The 22,431-nt window shown below is 42.0% G+C and overlaps 2 protein-coding genes across 7 annotated transcripts in view; one reads left to right on the top strand and one right to left on the bottom strand.

Moving 5' to 3' along the window:
• The window catches only part of PLEKHH2 (pleckstrin homology, MyTH4 and FERM domain containing H2), a 62,945-nt gene extending 57,927 nt beyond the window's left edge, over positions 1-5,018 (bottom strand). For 3 of the 4 annotated variants that reach the window (XM_067463618.1, XM_067463621.1, XM_067463615.1), the window contains exon 1: positions 4,893-5,018. The gene's annotated coding sequence lies outside the window, so the exon portion shown is untranslated. Of the gene's footprint in view, positions 1-4,807; positions 4,873-4,892 lie in introns of those variants that run through there. The other variant, XM_067463616.1, reaches the window with a different exon arrangement.
• Positions 5,019-17,413: 12,395 nt separating this feature from the next.
• The window catches only part of THADA (THADA armadillo repeat containing), a 166,796-nt gene continuing 161,778 nt past the window's right edge, over positions 17,414-22,431 (top strand). For all 3 annotated transcript variants that reach the window (XM_060754384.2, XM_067463631.1, XM_067463626.1), the window contains exon 1: positions 17,414-17,559. The gene's annotated coding sequence lies outside the window, so the exon portion shown is untranslated. The remainder of the gene's footprint in view (positions 17,560-22,431) is intronic.

A 22,431-nucleotide genomic window follows, 5' to 3' on the forward strand; every position in this document is an offset into this window, starting at 1 on the left:
TTATTGAACAAGTGTGATCAGCAGAAAATAAAAAAAGGTGGTAAGCCTGTCACACCAGTTGTCCCAACATGCTAAAAATAAAGATGTATAAGGTTGTTGTGTGCATTCAAGTCATGCTCAACTTATGGTGAACCTTTGATAAGGTGTTCTTGGCAAGATTTGTTCAGAGTGGCCGTGTCTTTGCCTTCCACTTTTTTGTGTGCGTCAAGAGCGACTTGAGAAACTGCAACTGTGTGAGAGAATTGGCCATTTGCAAGGACATTGTCCAGGGGACGCCCAGATGTTTTACCATCCTGTGTGAGGCTTATCTCATGTCCCCACATGAGAAGCTGGAGCTGACAGATGGGAGCTCATCCTGCTCCCCAGATTCAAACCACTGTCCTTTCAGAACAAGAGTTTAACCCATTGCACCACCAGGGGCTCCACTCCCTCATCCTCAGTGAAGTGATTTGTCCAAAGTCACTCTGTGGGTTTCCATGGCTGAGGAGGAATTCGAACCTTGTTCCAAAGTCCGAGTCCAATTTTCAGATTACTATATCATCCTGGTCTACCAAAACAAAAAACAAAAAAAAAACCCAAAGTGGAGGATGGATACATTTTTGAAATGAGGATATAGAAGATTCTATATCCTTATGTTTACTTCGATCTTGTTTACCTGAATTAGTTGTTTTATTTCACATGTGCATACTGTCAAACAGCTCTCTTTTTGTGCTACAGGAACCCATCCCTATGCTTTCTACCAAATTTCCTGTTAAAGAAGAATGCAAAGGAAGGTATCTACTTTGTACTAGTATGGCAGTTTGTCCCATTATAAACTTGCCTCTATTATCTATTGGAGAGCAAACTGATGTATTGATTTGAGCAATACGCCACTTTATTCCATGTACTGGATTCTCTTACATTTTGTTGCATTTAAGGTTTGCTCCTTATCACATGGCAAAAAAATCATTGATCACATTCCTAGCTCTGGAAGTCTTGCAAACATAGGAGGAAGAAGAAGGGCAGAATTGCCATCAACGTAATCTCAAACAATTTTTTGAGAAAGGATCTTGTAGCATCTTTCAGACTAACTGGTACAAACTGGTAGCATTAGCTTTTGTAGACTTTATGCCACCAATTTATTTCTCTTTGCCATAAAGGTGCTACAGATCCTTTTTTATAGCGACTCAGAGTAACACATTTAGGTCTTTGACACCAGGGTGTAGAGTAGATGATGCTATGGACTTTTAAAAAAGGTTTTGCTGGTCAGAGGTACAAAGCTGAGAAATACACCCCAAAACTAAATAACGACAGCAATCTTGTACAGCAGAATTGTAGCATAAATGAATAATTAAGAAACTGAAAAGTGAGTACAGTGTTCCTTCGCTACTTCATGGTTCGTTTTTAGCAGACTCGCTGTTTTGCGGGTTTTGAAAATATTAATAAAAATATTAAATATTTACGTTCAGTGGAAGCCAGGGACCCCGGAAGCGCGGTTAAGAAAATATATTAAAAATGTATAAATATTAAAATTAATGTGGCATCCCTACTTTGTGGATTTTCACTTATCGTGAGTGGTCCTGGAACGCCATATTTATTTTAATGTTTATACATTATTTTATATATTATTTTCTTACCCGTGCTTCCTTACCCGACATAACAACTCTTCCAGAAGTGAATTCCCCTTCCTAGGGGTAGATTTCTTTCACTTCTTCTTGTTTCACACACCCCCCCCCCCCCCCCCCCCCGTTAGTAGTAAAGTTAAAGTAATAGAGGTTATAAAGGTTTCCCGTTGACATTAAGTCTAGTCCTGTTCGACTCTGGGGTGTGGTGCTCATCTCCATTTCTAAGCCAGAGAGCTTTGTCCGTAGACACCTCCATGTGGCCGGCATGACTGCATGGAGTGCCGTTACCTTCCCGACTAAGCAGTACCTATTGATCTACTCACACCTATGTGTTTTCAAACTGCTAGGCTGGCAGAAGCTGGGGCTAACAGTGGGAGCTCACCCCAGAATTGAACTGCTGACCTTTTGGTCAGCAAGTTCAGGAGCTCAGTGGTTTAACCCGCCACGCCACCGCAGGCTCCATTAGTTGTTTGTAAATTGGATGTTTGTAACTCGGGGATGGCCTATATTTTAAAGGAACTGGCCAAACCACCTCTGTTTATTCCTTTCCTGGAAGCTAATGCACTCACTGTGGAAGAAAATAAAAATCAAGAATAGGGCTCCACATTCACCTACGGACCCACCGCCAGGACACCGAACTTGGAGAACCATCATCCTCGGACTACGAGGGATCGCCTAAGTAAAGAAAGTAAGTAAGATTCCTTTCCTATGAAACTGATGGGGTCGCATTTAAGTCAATAGGCGACTTGTGGTGCAGTGGCTTTAACAACCATGGGTCAAAGCTGTGCAGTCCTGGGAGTCGTATTTTGCTGAGACACCAACACTCTTTTACAGAGAAGGCTAAAGAACTAGAACTCCCATGATTCCATAGTATTTATTTATTTACTATATTTATATCCCATCCTTATTGACCCTGAAGGGGACTCAAGGCAGCTTACTGCAGAGGCCAAATTCAATGCCTTAAACAATTCAGCAATTAAGTAACTTTTAAGTTAAAAATCTAGACGTGATTAAAAGCAATTAAAACATAAACAATACCACATACAGCTATAAAATCACATTATCTACAATCAAGGTCAGGCCATTGCAATGATAGTCACACATAAAGTCATCTATTGTACTGTATTCGTTGCCAAAAGCTTGGTCACAAAGCCATGTTTTCACCTTTTTTTCTGAAAGTCAGGAGGGAAGGGGCTGATCTAATATCCCTGGGGTGTTCCACGGGCAAGGGGCCACCACTGAAAAGGCCCTGTCTTTCATCTCCACCAAATGCGCCTGTGAAGGAGGTGCCTTGTTTTCACCTTTTTTCTGAAAGTCAGGAGGTAAGGGGCTGATCTAATATCACTGGGGAGGAAGTTCCACAGGCAAGGGGCCACCACGGAAAAGGCCCTGTCCTTCATCTCCACCAAATGCGCCTGTGAAGGAGGTGCCTTGTTTTCACCTTTTTTCTGAAAGTCAGGAGGTAAGGGGCTGATCTAATATCACTGGGGAGGAAGTTCCACAGGCAAGGGGCCACCACTGAAAAGGCCCTGTCCTTCATCTCCACCAAATGTGCCTGTGAAGGAGGTGCCATGTTTTCACCTTTTTTTTTGAAAGTCAGGAGGGAAGGGGCCAATCTAATATCCCTGGGGAGGGAGTTCTATAGTTGAGAAGCCACCACTGAAAAGGCCCCATCTCCCATCTCCACCAACTGCACCTGTGAAGGAGGCGCAATGTTTTCACCTTTTTTCTGAAAGTCAGGAGGGAAGGGGCTTATCTAATATCCCTGGGGAAGAAGTTCCATAGCTGAGGAACCACCACTGAAAAGGCCCCGTCTCTCATCACCAACCGCTCCTGTGAAGGAGGCACCATGTTTTCACCTTTTTTCTGAAAGTCAGGAGGGAAGGGGCTGATCTAATATCACTGGGAAGGGAGTTCTACAGGCAGGAGGGAAGGGGCTGATCTAATATCCCTGGGGAGGGAGTTCCATAGCCAAGGAGCCACCACTGAAAAGGCCCTGTCTCTCATCCCCAGCAACCGCGCTTGCGAAGGAGGTGGGACCAAGAGCAGGGCTTCTCCAGATGATCTCAATCTCTGAATATTGAGTCATGATAGATAAAGTAGTGCCAAACTGCATTAATTCTATAGTGCAGACACACTCTGACAGACACCCACCAGCTCTTTCCTCTCATAAGAGTGAGAAACAGTCCTCTTTGCACCTCACAATTTTTTGTAACTTTTGCATTTAAAAAAAGAACGCACCGAAGGCGAAACGCCTTGCAAACCTGCAAGGATGCCATAACAGTTAAAGTGGCATCAAGCTGCATTAATTCTGAAGTGTAGATGCACCCTTCAAAGCATGTACATACACAAGGTTGCATATATTTTTGGCAGGAGACAATCTATATTAGCAAAGTGATTGTAACTTTGGAGACCTCACTTTGGGTGCATCTACACCAGGCCTGGGCAAACTTGGGCCCTCCGGGTGTTTTGGACTTCAACTCCCACAATTCCTAACAGCCGGTAGGCTGTTAGGAATTGTGGGAGTTGAAGTCCAAAACACTCGGAGGGCCCAAGTTTGCCCAGGCCTGATCTACACTGTAGAATTAACACAGTTCGACACCACTTTAAAGTGGTGGATGCTACGGGATGCTAGGATTTGCACTCTGTGAAGCACTAGCACTCTTCAGCAGTGCAGGCTGAAGGCCTTGTAAAACTACATCTCCCAGAATTGTGGTGTCAAACTGTATTAATTCCCCAGTGTAAATGCCCACCAGCTTCTTCCTCTGATGATTGATGAAGAAGGAGAATATTTTCCTCTAATTAAGAAGAAGGGGGGGGGGGGGGAAGCAGACTTAGGATTCCATAGCAATTGAATCCTGGCAGTTAAAGTGGTATCAAAGTGCATTAACTCCAAAGTGTAGAGACACCTCCCCCCGCCCTCGTCACCACTTTTGCAACTTCTTAATTAGTAACTCCTCTCTGCTTCCTCCCACACAAGTGGAAGCCACGCCTGAGCTGAGACCACTTAAAGCGGTATCAAAGCGCATTAACTCCAAAGTGTAGAGACACCCCCCTTGTCACCACTTTTACAACTTCTTAATTAGGAACAACTCTCTGTTCCCTCCCCCTTCTCCCTCCCACACAAGTAGAAGCCACACCTGAGCTGAGACCAGTTAAAGCGGTATCAAAGCGCATTAACTCCAAAGTGTAGAGACACCTACCTTGTCACCACTTTTACAACTTCTTAATTAGGAACTCCTCTCTGTTCCCTCCCCCTTCTTCCTCCCACACAGCTGGAAGCCACACCTGAGCGGAGAGGGGTCTGTCTCTCTTCCTTCCAGCGTCGCCTCTCAGCCGAGCCTTGCAACTTCCCTCCGCTCTCTTCCAGATCCAGAAGGCTTCTGCGCCGCCATCTGGACTGAGTGGCAGCCGCGCCCGCCACTCCTTAGCCGCGTTGGGCGGGACTCGGGTCCTCCTCAGCCAATCAGCGGCGAGGGGTGGTTCCCGCGGGCCATGGGCTCCAAGGGGTAGGAGAGGAGTTGGTGGGAGGAATTCTCTCAGAGAGGGAGGGCCTGCCTCTCTTTGCCCACACTGGCTAATTCAAGCGCTTTGGCACCACTTTTCACTGCAAATGGATCCTGGCCTGGGAGGTACTTTGGTGAGGCACCAACACTCTTGGGCAGAGAAGGCTAAAGTCCCTTGAAGAACTTTCCTACAACTTCTATGATTTCCATAGTATTCAGCCATGGGGTGAAAATTGCTGGAAGAAACATTAACAATCTCAGGTATGCAGATGACACCACTCTGATGGCCGAAAGCGAAGAGGAGCTGAGGAGCCTTCTAATCAAGGTGAAAGAAGAAAGCGCAAAAGCCGGGTTGCAGCTAAACGTCAAAAAAACCAAGATCATGGCAACAAGAATCATAGAATCAAAGAGTTGGAAGAGACCTCATGGGCCATCCAGTCCAACCCCCTGCCAAGAAGCAGGAATATTGCATTCAAATCACCCCTGACAGATGGCCATCCAGCCTCTGTTTAAAAGCTTCCAAAGAAGGAGCCTCCACCACACTCCGGTGGAATGATTGACAACTGGGAAATAGAGGGAGAAAACGTGGAGGCCGTGACAGACTTTGTATTTCTAGGCGCAAAGATTACTGCAGATGCAGACTGTGGCCAGGAAATCAGAAGACGCTTACTTCTTGGGAGGAGAGCAATGTCCAGTCTCGATAAAATAGTAAAGAGTAGAGACATCAGACTGGCAACAAAGATCCGCCTAGTCAAAGCCATGGTATTCCCTGTAGTAACCTACGGATGTGAGAGCTGGACCTTAAGGAAGGCTGAGCGAAGGAAGATCGATGCTTTTGAGCTGTGGTGTTGGAGGAAAGTTCTGAGAGTACCTTGGACTGCGAGAAGATCCAACCAGTCCATCCTCCAGGAAATAAAGCCCGACTGCTCACTGGAGGGAAGGATACTAGAGACAAAGTTGAAGTACTTCGGCCACATCATGAGGAGACAGCAAAGCCTAGAGAAGACAATTATGCTGGGGAAGGTGGAAGGAAAAAGGAAGAGGGGTCGACCAAGGGCAAGATGGATGGATGGCATCCTTGAAGTGACTGGACTGACCTTGAAGGAGCTGGGGATGGTGACGGCCAACAGGGAGCTCTGGCGTGGGCTGGTCCATGAGGTCACGAGGAGTCGGAGACAACTGAACGAATGAACAACAACAGCCATGACAGTTGCAGTTGGTGTCCATCCTGCCTTGATTCTGTACCTGAAATCATAGCTGCCCTATCATCTTCTTATATAAATAAAAATGTATTGTTCGTTTGTGGGATTAACATAACTCAAAAACCACTGGATGAATTGCCGCCAAATTTGGCCACAAGACACCTACTAACCCAAGGAGTGACCATCACTAAAAAAATTGATTTTGTCGTTTGGGAGTTGTAGTTGCTGGGATTTATAGTTTACTTACAAAGAGCATTCTGAACTCCACCAACGAAGGAATTGAACCAAACATGGCACACAAGACTCCCATGACCAACAGAAAACACTAGAAGGGTTTGGTGGGCATTGACCTTGAGTTTGGGAGTTGTAGTTCATCTACATCCAGAGAGCACTGTGGACTCAAACAATGATGGATCCGGACCAAACTTGGCACGAATATTCCATATGCCCAAATATTACCACAAATGGGGTGAAATTTGGGAGTTGTAGTTACTGGGATTTATAGTTTACCTACAATCAAAGAGCATTCTGAACCCCACCAACAACAGAATTGGGGCAAACATCCCACACAGAACCTCCATACTTAAGGCCTTCCAGTCTAACTCCCTTCACCAGGGCAAGAAAACGTAATCAAAGCCCTCCTGACAAAGAGCCATCCAGCCATAGATATAGATAGATATATATGATTAACACAGAGAAAGAGATATATAGTATCATAGATCTGAAAAGGACCTCTAAAGAAGGACAATTATATATTGCATGTTCCAGAGTAGGCAAACCAGACAATCTCCATATCAACACTGACAAAGAAACAGCAAGAAATACTGTTTACCCACAAGCATAAAGAAAGTACATAGATTAGAAACCAACACTTTCCAATTACTCTATTTTCCAGATCACCAGACTGGGTCACAGCAACACATGGCAGGGGATGGCTAGTTCATTATAAGCTTGGTGACAGAAGGAAGTGTAAAAGCTGAGTTGCAGTTAAACATAAAACATAAAAAAAACAAGATTCTGGCAACCAGACTCACAAAAGAAACTTTCTTCTCACAAAAAGAAAGTAATCTTCCAACTCAGCAAAATGGAGTGGATAAGGGATTAGAGGACATCCAACCCCAAATTGGGAAACAAGTCGTCCAGGAATACCTGGCCGCTTTAAACAAGTTCAAGTCTCCTAAGAGTATTGAAGGAACTAGCGGAAGTCATCTCGGAACCATTGGCAATCATCTTGGAGAGTTCTTGGGGACGAGAGATGGGGCCTTCTCAGCAGTGAAGATCATGATTGATATTTCTATGAACAAGTCAACTCTGTGAATTCCAGATGTGTGCATGTGTATAAACAAATTGGAAATATTTAGAAGTAATTAGAAAGGGGCTCAGAAATAACCACTGTTAATGTCACATTCTGGAATACTGTGTACTCCCACAGAATTTCATTGTTAACAGCTGTCACATTAGCTTCGACTTATGATGACCCCATCAATGAGAGACCTCGAAGTCACCCTGTCAACAATGGCCCTCGGGCTTTCCTTGGTTGAGTCTCTCCATCTGGAATGTGATCTTCCTCTTTGCTTCCTTCCTTCCAATTTATCAAGCAACATTCTCTTTTCTAGTGAGTCATAACATCAATGAACACCATAAAACAGCAGCTGCTGAAAAATAAGGGGTTGTAAAGTTGAGTAATTTTCTGATTTTTGGTTTTTATGTGCCTTCAGGTCAACTCTGTCAAATGGCAACCATATGCTAGGCTTTCCTTGCCAGGATGTATTCAGAGGAAGTTGGTCATTGCCTTTGACTAAGGATGAGAGAATGGGCTTTGTCCCAGGTCATCCAGTGGGTTTCCAATGGCAGAGCCAGGATCCCAATAATTATTCCATGCAGACTTTCTGACCATAAAAAGATCTTTAGTCAAACCATAGTAATCAATGCAAATGGGAGCGAGATTGGATATGGCCACAATGCAGACTTGAAGGATTTCCTCAATAAATAGGGGCCAAGGAAATAAACTATAATTTGGATTAGAGCAATACTGAACATGAATGTGTCAATACTGGGCATATGAAGTTGGAATAATTTTTCTTAAATATGTGTGCATGCAGAATAGTTGTCAGATAATATGCAAATCACTACAGGACAAATAAATTGAAAAAATGGTATTCATTTACTGTATATATCAATATAGAAAATATCCCTTCCTTGTCATCTTTAAGTCCTTCTACACTGTCATATAAACCAGATTATCAAAATCAGATAGTCCACATCTGCTTTGAGCTGCATTATCTGAGGCCCCTTCTACACTGCCATTTAAAATCCAGATTATCTGCTTTGAACTGGACTATGAGTATACACTACCATAAAATGTAGTTAAAAGCAGAGCTGGATTATATGGCTATCTAGACTCATAATCCAGATCAAAGAATATAATGTGTATTATTTGCTTTAATTATCTAAAGGCCCCCTCTGCACTGCCACATAAAATCCAGATTGTCTGCTTTGAACTGGATTAAATGGCAGTGTAGACTCATATAACCCGGTTCAAAAAATATAATGTGGATTTTCTGATTTGATAATCTGGATTATATGGCAGTGTAGGAGGAGCCTGAATCTAAACTGTCATATAATTCAGTTCAAAGCAGATAATATGGAGTTTATATGGCAGTGTAGAAGGATCCTTGGATTCTGGAAGGACATTTTGAATCTAAATAGCCACATTGCTATTAAGAAAACTTGGACTCTATTGAAAGCTCCATTGCTTGAAATGAATGATGGATGAATATCAAGGGGCGTTGCATTTATTGCTATGCTAACTGTAAAATAAAAAGAATGCAATTTTTAAAAATTGCAATAGTAGTGGGCACAATTTTATTGATATGATTAAACATTTGCATGCCAGCTAGAAATATCTATATCCCATGGTAGTAGATAATGAAAAATACATGTTTAGGAAATAGTTATATAGCTTCTAGAAATATATACTATGTTGTCTTTGTGGATTTTAATTCATGTAGCAACAACTTATGCTACGTGATTATTAATCTTTTCAACAGATATATATGTACTGTTTCTCTCCCCCCCCCCCCCCATTGGCCTCTGGTCAACTAAAATGTATATTTATTTTCAGATAAAACCCACTGGTATTTCATATTTTCCTATTATTCTCTGAGAAGCAACCAGTTTTTCCACCCACGTATTACGAGAAGTATCCAAGTGACTTAAAGCTAAACAGATGTAGGGTTTCTATTATATTTGCTGTGATTCCCCCCCGCCCCCCCTTTTATGCCATTTAGAACATTTCGCTAAGAAGAAATAACAGGAGGAAAAATAATAAGAAATGTGACTGAACTTCAGTGAACTGAACTGAAATTTCCAAATAGAAGGAATTTTACTTTAGGAAACCAATTTTATTTAATTGCATTCCTATCCATACAGCAACAGATACATATATTATAGTATAATATTTTAAAATATATAATCAAGATTATAAGATATAATAAATAATTATTTATAATACAACACTGGCCAATACACATTTTGATGCCTCAAAAGTTTGATCTATTTCTGGGTACATTTTACCTGCTGATTCAAAAAATGGCACCAGTTTATTCCTATCACAGTGGTTTTCAACCTTCCAAATGCCACGACCCCTTAATACAGTTCCTCATGTCGTGGTAACCCTTAACCATAAAATTATTTTCATTGCTACTTCATAACTGTAGTGTTGGTACTGTTACGAATTGTAATGAAAATATCTGATATGCAGGATGCATTTTCATTAACTGGGTCAAATTTGGCGCAAAATATCCTATATGCCCAAATTTGAATACTAGTGGGGTTGGGGGTTGTGTGATTTTGTCATTTGGGGGTTGTAGTTGCTGGGATTTATAGTTCACCTACAATCAAAGAGCAGTCTGAACTCCACCAATGATGGAATTGAACCAAGCTTGGCACAGAGAACTCCCATGACCAACAGAAAATACTGGAAGAGTTTGGTGGGCATTGACCTTGACTTTTGGAGTTGTAGTTCACCTACATTCAGAGAGCACTATGCAGGCATGTAGCCGGGGGGGGGGGGGGGCTTGAGGGACTTCAGCCCCCCCCCCCCCCCGAAATTCTCATGGTGGTTCGTGAAAAGACCTTACTGGTGCATTATTTAAACTGCTATGTTTATTCATATCATGATCTGATTACTATACTCAATATATTCCATATGCATGGGGGTATTGGGGTAATGATACAAAAGGTTTGCTAGGGTAGACCCTCTTTCACTCAGACTCAGCCCCCCCCCCCCGAAAGAAACTCAGCCCCCCCCCCCCAAATCGAAATCCTGGCTACGGGCCTGGCACTATGGACTCAAACAGTGATGGATCTGGACCAAACTTGGCATGAATACTCAATATGCTCAAATGTGAACACTGGGGAATATAGAGCTTAACATTTGAGAGTTGTAGTTGCTGGGATTTATAGTTCACCTACAATCAAAGAGCATTCTGAACTCCACCAACGATAGAATTGTGCCAAACTTCCCACACAGAAGCCCCATGACGAACAGAAAATACTGTGTTTTCTGATGGTCTTTGGTGACCCCTCTGACACCCCCTCGCGACCTTCACCCCAGGGTTCCCGACCCCCAGGTTGAGAAAAGCTATCCTACCAGCTCTAGTTTTTGATATACAGAATGTTGCACTCCAGGCATGGGAACACCAATGATCACAGCACCACACAAGAGTCCATAATGTAAGCAAATAGTTTATTGTAGAAACACTTTAAAAGTATAGGCAAAAAAACCAGGAATAATGAAAGTAAATGCATAATCCAAAAAGGTTTAGCAATAAATGGTAATCCAAACAATAATCCCAATGTCTCATGCAGATCCCAAGGTAACACAGTTCAAGAATAGCCAAAAAGTCACAAGTGCAGCATAAGTCCACAAGCAAAAGGTGAGGACTGACTCAGAGGCTCCCGCCTTCAAACTGATCTGAATGCAGCAGGGAGTTCCGCAGTTCTCTGGAAAACATGGACTATCAAGATAACAAAAGGACAGTGGCTCCAGCAACAGCTTCAATACAGAGACCTTTCTTCTTCTCTGCTAACTACCTCCTGCTTCAATGTAATAATCCCCCAATAAAAAGTATCCTTTTCTCTAACTTTTCTCTCTCTCTGCAGTAATACATTGTGTCCCTTTACTGACTTTAACACCAATTAATATGAACCTTCCTCTTTCCGAACCGTGGAACTCCACTGGCTCTTACAGTGTCCTGGGGAGGCTGAAACTGTGATCCTTCAAACTGTGGATACAGAAAAGAGCCCTGTCCTAGTATCCGCGGGTTGACCGATCGACTCCAAATCGGTGCCATCTTTTTCCTTGGATAATTCTAAGACTAACTGATATCTTACTTTTTGCTGAACGGACCTCTGCACCCCAGAAATCCACTCTTTGCATGGAACCTTATGTGGGAACAAAAAGGTTCCTTTCCATGGCTTCGCACAACAATGATGCTCATGTCTTCCTTTCATGCACGTCGCCTCTGACCTGGAAACCTGCCAGCCCCAGGAAAGTCTCTTGTGGTCACCCCCTGGGACCCCCGACCTATGGCAGGCCAATCTGACCACTCATAAATTGGATCTATGAATGAACCTCCTGTTTTTATGAATTGACTTTGGCTACTCAGTGCTCCTATGAACTTTTGTGAACTCTTATGAACTTTCAGGAACTTTTATGGACTTTTTACCAACTTTCATGAACTTTGATGGACTTTGGGGTGGCTGAAATGAATTCTCCTTTGACCCCACATGCCTCCCCCTTTCCCTATGAACTCTGTGTATGCCCCATTAATTTTATGTATGTATGTCTATATAAGAAATTATGGAGACAAAGTGACCTTTTCATGAACCATACCAGCAACTCGTGGCTCTAGGAATTGCCAAACTTCCTCAGCCAATAATTCCCTAAGAAAGGACTTGACCAAATCCCATTTGCATGGACAATAAGTAAATGGCTCCTTCCCCCCCCCCCCCTGGATCTTGAAGGGTCTTGATGGCCAGGCCCTCCATGACAATGGAGTCTCTGAACATACTGAATCACTCAACACAAAGGACATCTCCCCATCTGCGAGGAAAAGGGGATTGTCGCTGCCTCCCCCTCCCCCCTGTTGTGTAATTTTCCCATCTCTGAAACCAATATCAACTTTATCAATGGAATAAATATCGCAGGACAATAAAATAATGGACCTGGCCTTTTGGGGCCAGACAAAAATGTTGTTCCAAAAGATCAGGACAATAACCCTGACTAGGCTGGAGAGCCTAAAGCTATCGCTTGGTTGCTTGGCAAACACTAGTCATTCGTAATCCTATCATTCATTCATTGTTTCCTGTCTGGCCCGCCTCCCTCCTGCTCATTGGCTGAGTGGCAGAAGCAGGGGTAGCGCTTTGATTGGGGAGAACGCAGCCTGAAATAAAACCTCTGTGGCTTTCCTTCAACTTGGTGAGACTTTATTTGGGAAATTTAGGGAAAAAATCTTCCTTGATGCTTGCTGTCTTGCCAGGTGTTCCGGATCCTCCTTATGTGTCTGGCCGGCCTCTGCCTAAGCAGGGCCTCCCAAATTCGTGTTTGTCATCAAAGGTACACTTAGTAAAATTTGAGTAGGAATATAGAAACAAGAACTTAGAATGCTTCCAGGAAACTAAAATCCAAAACCAAAGGCTTGACTTGAAACAAGAACCAGAGAACTCAGGCTTAGCTTCTGACTTGAACGATACATTGCCTGAACTAACTCATAGGTAAACAACTTACTAACAGCTTACCCATGAAGTCATGTCTTTTCCTACGAAATCTCTCCTCTACTTTCACACCTAAGTGCTCGGACCTACAATGCCTATTTTCTGCTCTGGTGTGTAAACAAAGACCTTTGTTGATCTCCATAACTCCAGATGTTTCCTCCTGAGAGCCTTCTGTATCACTTATCTCTTCAGCCAACTCTTTATCTAATGTTGCTTTTTCTGGCTCCTCTGATTGACCTTGAAGCCTTGCAGTTTCTGAATCAGATTTCTCACAGAGAAAAGCAAAATTCCCTGACTTGAAACTTCTTCACTCCAAGCCCCAGGAAATCCCACAGGGAATTCCACAATCCTCTCTAAATAATCAGTGAACCCATCAATCTCAAGAGTTTTGGGCTAATATCCAACACAGAACATATGTCACATACCAGTCTTAATCTGCTTGCCCAGAAGAAATCATGATAACCATATCTAAGAAATTAGAATCCAAAATCTGTGCATTACTCTGGATATTCTGTAAGGAGCCAGTATAGAAAAGACATTCATATATTACAAACATTATGAAATTTCGAAATTGGATTTTTGAGGCTACAAATTGCTTAATGCTTTGGTGCCACATAGTGGCAGGTACCTGAATTACATGAAACAAATAATCAAAACTACAGTCAGTGATCACATAACATCCATCAGGATTTAGTTTCCAAGATCCTTGTATTGTTGTTGTTTATTTGTTCAGTCGCTTTCGACTCTTCATGACCTCGTGGCTGTCACTACACCCAGCTGCTTTAGAGTCAAGTCAGTCACTTCAAGGATTCCATCCATTCATCTTGTCCTTGATCGGCCCTCATCATTTTTCCTTCCATTTTCCCCAGTATCATTGTCTTCTCTAAGCTTTCCTGTCTTCTCATGATGTGGCCAAAGTACTTCATCTTTGCCTCTAATATTCTTCCCTCCAATGAGCAGTTGGGCTTTATTTCCTGGAGGATGGACTGGTTGGATCTTCTCGCAGTCCAAGGCACTCTCAGAATTTTTCTTCAGCACCACAGCTCAAAAGCGTCTATCTTCCTTCACTCAGCCTTCCTTATGATCCAGCTCTCACATCAGGGAATACCATGGCTTTGACTATGCGGATCTTGGTTGCCAGTGTGATGTCTCTACTCTTCAGTATTTTATCGAGATTGGTCATTGCTCTCCTCCCAAGAAGTAAATGTCTTCTGATTTCCTGACTGCAGTCTGCGTCTGCAGTAATCTTGGCACCTAGAAATACAAAGTCTGTCATTGCCTCCATGTTTTCTCCCTCTTTTTGCCAGTTATCAATCAGTCTTGTTGCCATGATCTTGATTTTTTTGATGTTTAACTGCAACCCAGCTTTTGCACTTTCTTCTTTCACCTTGGTTAGATCCCTGAATATACCAAAATCCGTGAATGCACAAGTCTCATTACATACAATCAGATAGTGAAATATAATTTCAAAATCAAGTTTTGCTTTTTGGAATATCTATATCTATATCCATATATACATACATACCCCACTCTATTTTAGCTTCAAAGGGGACTCAGGGAGGCTTCCAAATGGGCAATAATTCAATGCCACATTAAAATAAGACAAACAAAATACAATATACATTGTGCTTTAAATCATGAAAATCATAAAACACTAACATATCTATATAAATAAAAATGTAATGTTCATTTGTGGGATTAACATAACTCAAAAACCACTGGGCAAATTGCTGTCAAATTTGGCCACAAGACACCTACTAATCCAAGGAGCAACCATCACTTAAAAAAAATGATTTTGTCATTTGGAAGTTGTAGTTGCTGGGATTTTTAGTTCACCTACAATCAAAGAGCATTCTGAACTCCACCAATGATGGAATTGAACCAAACGTGGCACATAGGACTCCCATGACCAATGTAAAACTCTAGAAGGGTTTGGTGGGCATTAACCTTGAGTTTGTGAGTTGTAGTTCACCTACATCCAGAGCGCACTGTGGACTCAAACAATGATGAATCTGAACCAAACTTGGCACGAATATTCCATATGCCCAAATATGAACACAGATTGAGTTTGGGGGAACTAGGCCTTGACATTTGGGAGTTGTAGTTACTGGGATTTATAGTTCACCTACAATCGAGCATTCTGAACCCCACCAACGACAAAATTGGGGCAAACTTCCCACACAGAACCCTCATGAGCAACAGAAAATACTTAAGGCCATCCAGTCCAACTCCTTTCACCAGGGCAAGAAAACGTAACCAAAGCCCTCCTAACAAAGAGCCATCCAGCCATAGATATAGAAAGGTATATATGATTCACACACACACAGATGTAGTATCATAAATTTGAAAGGGACCCCTAAAGAAGGACAATTATATGTTGCATGATCCTGAGTAGGCAAGCCAGGCAATCTCCACATCAACACCAACAAAGAAACAACAAGAAAAACCCACCAAGAAAATCCAACAAATGCTACGTTCAGCAAAGGACAAGAGGGATCCTCTCACCTCTGCAGGAGTCTACCGTATACCATGCAGCTGTGGACAAGTCTACATAGGGACCACCAAACGCAGCAAGGCCCAGACACGAATCCAGGAACATGAAAGGCACTGCAGACTACTTCAACCAGAGAAGTCAGCCATAGCAGAGCACCTGATGAACCAACCTGGACACAGCATTTTATTTGAGAACACAAAAATGCTGGACCACTCTCACAACCACCATGTCAGACTACACAGAGAAGCCATTGAAATCCACAAACATGTGGACAATTTCAACAGAAAGGAAGAAACCATGAAAATGAACAAAATCTGGCTACCAGTATTAAAAAAATCTAAAATTGCAACAGCAAAAACAGCAGAGAGAAAAACAGGCAGGGACATCTAATCACCTTTCAAGAAGAGTTTGCTCCAGGCACAATCAGCCCATTGTATGCTAATCAAGGTGGACAGCTGAAAGATTCACACCTAGCCCAACTTACAAAAGCCCTTTGTCTCACCCTGGTCATTCCACAGATATATAAACCCCCTTTTTTCCCAGTTCCAGCAGACCTCACCACTGAGGATGCTTGCCATAGATGCAGGCGAAACGTCAGGAGAAATGCCTCTAGAACATGGCCATATAGCCCGAAAAAACCCACAAGAACTGAACAAGAAATACTATTTACCTACAAGCATAAAGACATTACATATATTAGAAACCAGCACTTTCTCATTAATTTATTTTCCAGATCACCAGACGCGTGGCAGAGGACCGCTAGTAAATACATAAATAAGCTGTTAAAAGATTACACATAGACTAAAAATAATAATTTAGAAGCCGTTCCAATTACATAGCTGTATAGAGCTCTGTGCTACTCTCCAAATGCTTGGGTCCATTGCCAACTTGTTTTCTAAAGGACAGGAGGATATATGTGTGTGCATATATTTGAACTGTGATTGGCTGAATCTGTGTAATTGTATGACTCTTGAGCTTGAAGACCTGGATGTTTGTGCAGGCGTTTGAGTAATTTAGTGCAATCTGGTAATGGAACATAGGAATGGAACAATGGACGACGAACCTGGACTACGCTTGGATGATGAGAAGATTGGGTACGGTTGTTTTTTGTAATAATTGTGCATTGTAATTGCTTATTGGTAATTTATGGATAATGTGTTAAGTCAATTGTTATATGTTGTATGGAACCACTGCTGTTTCTACTGTTTTTACTGTTTGTGAACCGCCGTGAGTCGCCTTCGGGCTTGAGATACAGCGGTATAGAAGCAAAGTAAATAAAATAAATAATAATAAATAAATGTTTTATTGATTTTCTTATGGTTTTTATTATATGTTAATGTTTTTAATTCTATTTCTGGTATTGTGGACACTGAATTTTGCCCTGTAAACCGCCTTGAGTCGCCTGTGGGCTGAGAAAGGCGGTATACAAATACAGTAAACAAACAAACAAACAAACATATTGTCTCTGAGGCTGGATCCACACTGCCATATAATCCAGTTCTGAATCCAGATTGTCTGCTTTGAACTGGATTATATGAGTTTGGGGAATTTGTAGTTTTACAAGGTCTTTAGCCTCCTCTTTAAAGAGGGCTGTTGTTTCACCAAACTACAACTCCCAGGATCCCATAGACTTGAGCCATGCCGGTATCCATTCATTCTGCAGGGGAGAGACACAACTGCAGGTCTTACCTCCTCTTGCCCACTTTCAAAATGGCCGCCTCAGCGACAGCAAGCCTGGCAGGGAAGCAGCATTTCCTTCCTTTCACAGCAAGGCTTCTCTCGGACTTCTACTCCCAGAATTCTCAGCCAGCTTGCCCAATGGCAGAGGCTTCTGGGAGTTGGAGTCTGGCAGGGAATCGCGTGGCGGGCCGGCTGGAGAGCAGTCCCTGAATCTCCTGCTTGTTCTGTCTCCCTTTTTTTGGCATTTGCCTGCAAGAGAGGAAGGAAAGAAGCAGGTTGGACTCTCTTGCGGGGTAAGAATTTGGGAGGGATTGGTGTGGTGGGTCCCCTTAAAGAGTAACTATCCAAAGGCAGGTTTTTGCAAGGATTGTATGGCAAACTGAGGATGCATCTCTACACTTTGCTTAATTATATGGAACCTGGGATTTGTAGTTTGTTGTGGCACAAGCATTCTTTGGCTGAGAAGGCTAAGGAAGGGCTACAACTCCCATGAACCCTACCTATAGCATTAAGATATAATAGTTAAAGTGGTGTCAAACCGCATTTATTCTATAATGTAGATGCACCCCTACTTACAGGTTGAGTATCCCTTCTCTGAAATGCTCATAAATGTTTTCCCCCCTTTTTGAATAGTTGCATATAATAGTACTGTATTAATGCTTAGGTTATGCTTGCATACAAAATAAAAGACTATAGTGTGATGAAAGGGATACAAAGTCATCTCTGATTGGTTTTGAGCATGCTCTTATATATTTTGAGCATGCTCTTTTACCAATCTAAATTTTAGTATTATTGTTTATATCAAGTTGCATTGTATTTTATTATTATGATTTATTTACGATATTTATATGCCGCCTTTCTCACTCCGAAGGGGACTCAGAGCGGCTTACAAGTAAAAAGTAAATTCAATATATTATATTATTATCATAGCACAATGTTAATATTATATATTACATTGTACTATAACATTATACTGTAATATTATTAGTAATATTACATTTAATATGAAATATATATTTATAATACCATTTTATTATTAGTAGTAGTATATTGTATTGTTGTTGTTCATTCGTTCAGTCATTTCCGACTCTTCGTGACTTCATGGACCAGCCCACGCCAGAGCTCCCTGTCGGCCGTCACCACCCCCAGCTCCTTCAAGGTCAGTCCAGTCACTTCAAGGATGCCATCCATCCATCTTGCCCTTGGTCGGCCCCTCTTCCTTTTGCCTTCCACTTTCCCCAGCATAATTGTCTTCTCTGGGCTTTGCTGTCTCCTCATGATGTGGCCAAAGTACTTCAACTTTGTCTCTAGTATCCTTCCCTCCAATGAGCAGTCGGGCTTTATTTTCTGGAGGATGGACTCCAGCACCACAGCTCAAAAGAATCGATCTTCCTTCGCTCAGCCTTCCCTAAGGTCCATTACATTGTACTATAACATTACATCCCGTATAGACTACTGCAACGCTCTCTATGTGGGGTTGCCTTTGAAGACTGTTCGGAAGCTCCAAATGGTCCAAGGGGTGGCAGCCAGGTTGCTAACAGGAGTGGCGCCCAGGGAGCATACAACTCCCCTATTGCGCCAGCTCCACTGGCTACCAATTTGCTACTGAGCACAATTCAAAGTGCTGGCTTTAGCCTATAAAGCCCTAAACAGTTCTGGCCCTGTTTACCTGTCCGAACGTATCTCTCCTTACGAATCCTCTAGGAATTTAAGATCTTCTGGGGAGGCCCTGCTCTCGGCCCTGCCATCTTCACAGGCTCGATTGGCGGGGACGAGGGATAGGGCCTTCTCAGCGGTGGCCCCTCGGTTGTGGAATGCCCTCCCCAGGGATATCAGATCAGCCCCCACCCTCTTAACGTTTCACAAAAAAGTTAAAACCTGGCTATATGAGCAGGCTTTTCCAAATGCAGTGTAGCTATTAAACTCTGATCTCGGAACGGTTGGACACTGTGACTGGATAATGACTGGTAATGAAATGCGGAGGACTTATGGTTTTTATTGTGTTACTGATGTTAATTGTAATGAATTTTTACCTGTGTTAAATGTTTTTAATGTTTAAATTATTTTTGTACTCTTGTGGGCATCAAATTGTACCGTTTTGTAAACCGCCATGAGTCGTCCTTGGGCTGAGAATGGCGGTATAGAAGCATAGTAAATAAATAAATTAATAAATACTGTAATATTACATTTAATATAAAACATATATTTATAATATCATTTTATTATTATTAGTAGAATATTGTATTGCATTATAATATTATCAATGTTATATGTATATACATATATATTATATTATATTATATTATATTATATTATAAGCACAGTGCAGGAGACTTTTAATGAATTCTTATTAACATGTTTATTATTATTATTATTATATTATAATATGCCAATTATTTATATAATACTGTTGCCTCATATTGTTTTTGCCTCATCAAACTAGAGAATGAATCTACTTAAAATCCGGTTTCTTCCTCCTGCAGAATTCTGGGGTTTGTAGTTTAGTGATGCTATTAAAGGCTCCTCCCTAAACTACAAACCCCAGAATTCTGCAGGAGGAAGAAACCGGATTTTAAGTGGATTTTTTCTCTGGTGTGATGAGGCAAAAGCGATATGACTCTAACTACACAGATATCTATAAATACAATGTTAATACACAAACGTCCTATTACTATAAGCTTCAGCACAAATACCAATTGGAATATTGAGAAAAGCACCACACTAACTCATATAATACACAAACGTGAGAAACAAACACATAGGGACAATTTACAACAGTGTAACGAACATATTATTCATGTTTTTCAAAATAATGTGTCAAATCTTCCATAGGTTATGTAGACAAACTTCAACATGTTCAATATTGTCCCATGTTAATTCAAGATATAATAAACAGTCTTGCAATAATATCTTCTGAGGCTTTACAAATTCCACGTGCTAAACAAATGGCTCTGCTGTTAGATTTCAACAAAAGGTAGAATACTACTGACTTCCATTCACGAAGATATTATTGCAAATGAATGAATGAAGGAACCTTGAAAGAAACCTGAAGAAGAGATACTCGTCTTGAAACAAGGACATAACCTTGTTGTATTCTCGAGACTGATTATCATTTCTTGACAGTATTGGACATGTTGAGGTTTGTCTACATAACCTATGGAAGATTTGACAAATAGTATACCAGTGGTTCTCAACCTGGGGTCCCCAGATGTTTTTGGCCTCCAACTCCCAAAAAACCTAACTGCTGGTAAACAGGCTAGGATTTCTGGGAGTTGTAGGCCAAAAACATCGGGGACCCCAGGTTGGGAACGACTGTAGTATACTATAAACCCAACTTATTAATGCCCTAAAAGATCTCTCCAGCTACTACAAAGATAAACACCTGAATCCTAAACCTGCCAAGACACAAATGTGTGCTTTCCACCTACCTAACCGTGAAGTCAACAGGAAATTGAAAGTTACTGGGAAGACCAAGAGCTTGAACACTGTTCCCACTCTAAATATCTCAGTGTCACCTTAGATGGAACACGAATATTTAGGAAACACTGTGCATGGAATAACATCATGACGAAACTTACTAATAGTGCTTGGGCTGCAAACCCAAAATTAATAAGAACATCAGCCCTGGCCATAATAATCACTTACTTACTTGGTCTGGAACCTCCCCCGCGGCCACTCCTGGGAGTGCATGACTCCAGTTGTTGTGCCTACAGGTTCATCGGAACACGCAAGCCCCCTCACCATGACAAGGTGACAGTCCATCGAGGGGGCATAATAATCACAGGATGTCTCAAACCTACGCCTGCTTGTATTTATAAGCTAGCTGGCATTGCTCCCCCCCCCCCCACCCCCGATGTGTGACGAAGTTGCTGTCAACTGCGAGATAAATAAGGTTGAACATTGTGAAAGCCATCCACTGTATGGCTTTCAGTCACCTTCCAGGAGACTTAAATCAAGGCTTTAAATCAACCATTCTTCTTAATGTTCCTTCAGCAACAGCAATAGTATCCCTTTGGGCAGCCAAACCAGGCAATCCCAACTGGATGGCCCCCCTCCAAAGGCAAACCAAGGATGGGCAACTTGGAAGTCCCTGAACAGACTCAGAAGTAGAGTGGGCGGGTCAAAAGACAATCTGGCAAAATGGCACTACCTAGAAGAATCCTCCATTTGTGCGACTGTGGAGCAGAACAAACAACTCACTATCTGTATGCTTGCCCACAGTGCCCTGCCTCATGCACAGAGGAAGAATTGTTTAAAGCTTCAGACAATGCAGTCACTGTTGCCCGTTTTTGGTCTAAAATTATTTAGCTGCTTGTGATCTCTTTATATTATCAGTTTCAGATAAACTTTTTTATGCAACGCCTTTGACACGAAATAAGCTTGGTTAGTACTTGGATGGGGGACCTCCAATAAATATTAGATGGTATAGGCTAATCATATCTGTGTATGGTACATTCCTGGACTTAACATGGAAGTGTGAAACCACAGAAAATATTTATTTATTATTATTTATTTAGCAATTTTGTATACCGGTCTTCTCCCCTCTATTGGGGGACTCGGGCCGGTTTCCAACAATAAAATCACAAAACAATCATTAAAAACATCATATAACATATTCAATTAAAACGTTATAACAGCAAAATGCAATCACATAATAACAATGGTCAGTCGTCATAGTGAATTCGTTGTCCATCATTCATCGTCATCTATCCGATCACAGAAATATTGATTCACTCGTTGAAAGCCAAACCCCATAGCCAGGTTTTCACCTGTTTTCTGAACGATAGGATGGAGGGGGCAGTTCTGATCTCCAGTGGGAGAGAGTTCCAGAGTCGAGGGGCCCCCACCGAGAAGGCCCTGTCCCTCATCCCCACCAGACGCGCCTGAGAGGCTGGTGGGACCAAGAGCAGGGCCCCTCCAGACGATCTTAACAACCTAGATGGTTCATAGGGGAGAATACGTTCGGACAGGTAAATCTTATTGAAATAAGATGTTTTCTGACAGAAGCATACCATAGAATTGTGCTGGAGAACATTCGAATACTTGGAGAGACTATATTTTTTCAGATTCGGGTAAATGAAACTGTGGATACTAGCCCCACAAACACAGGGGTCATAATGTATTTCAGAAGAAGGAACTGAGGAAACTCTCTAAATATTTATTAA

The sequence above is a fragment of the Anolis sagrei genome, chromosome 1 (genome assembly GCF_037176765.1).
Source record: "Anolis sagrei isolate rAnoSag1 chromosome 1, rAnoSag1.mat, whole genome shotgun sequence".
NCBI lineage: Eukaryota > Metazoa > Chordata > Lepidosauria > Squamata > Dactyloidae > Anolis > Anolis sagrei.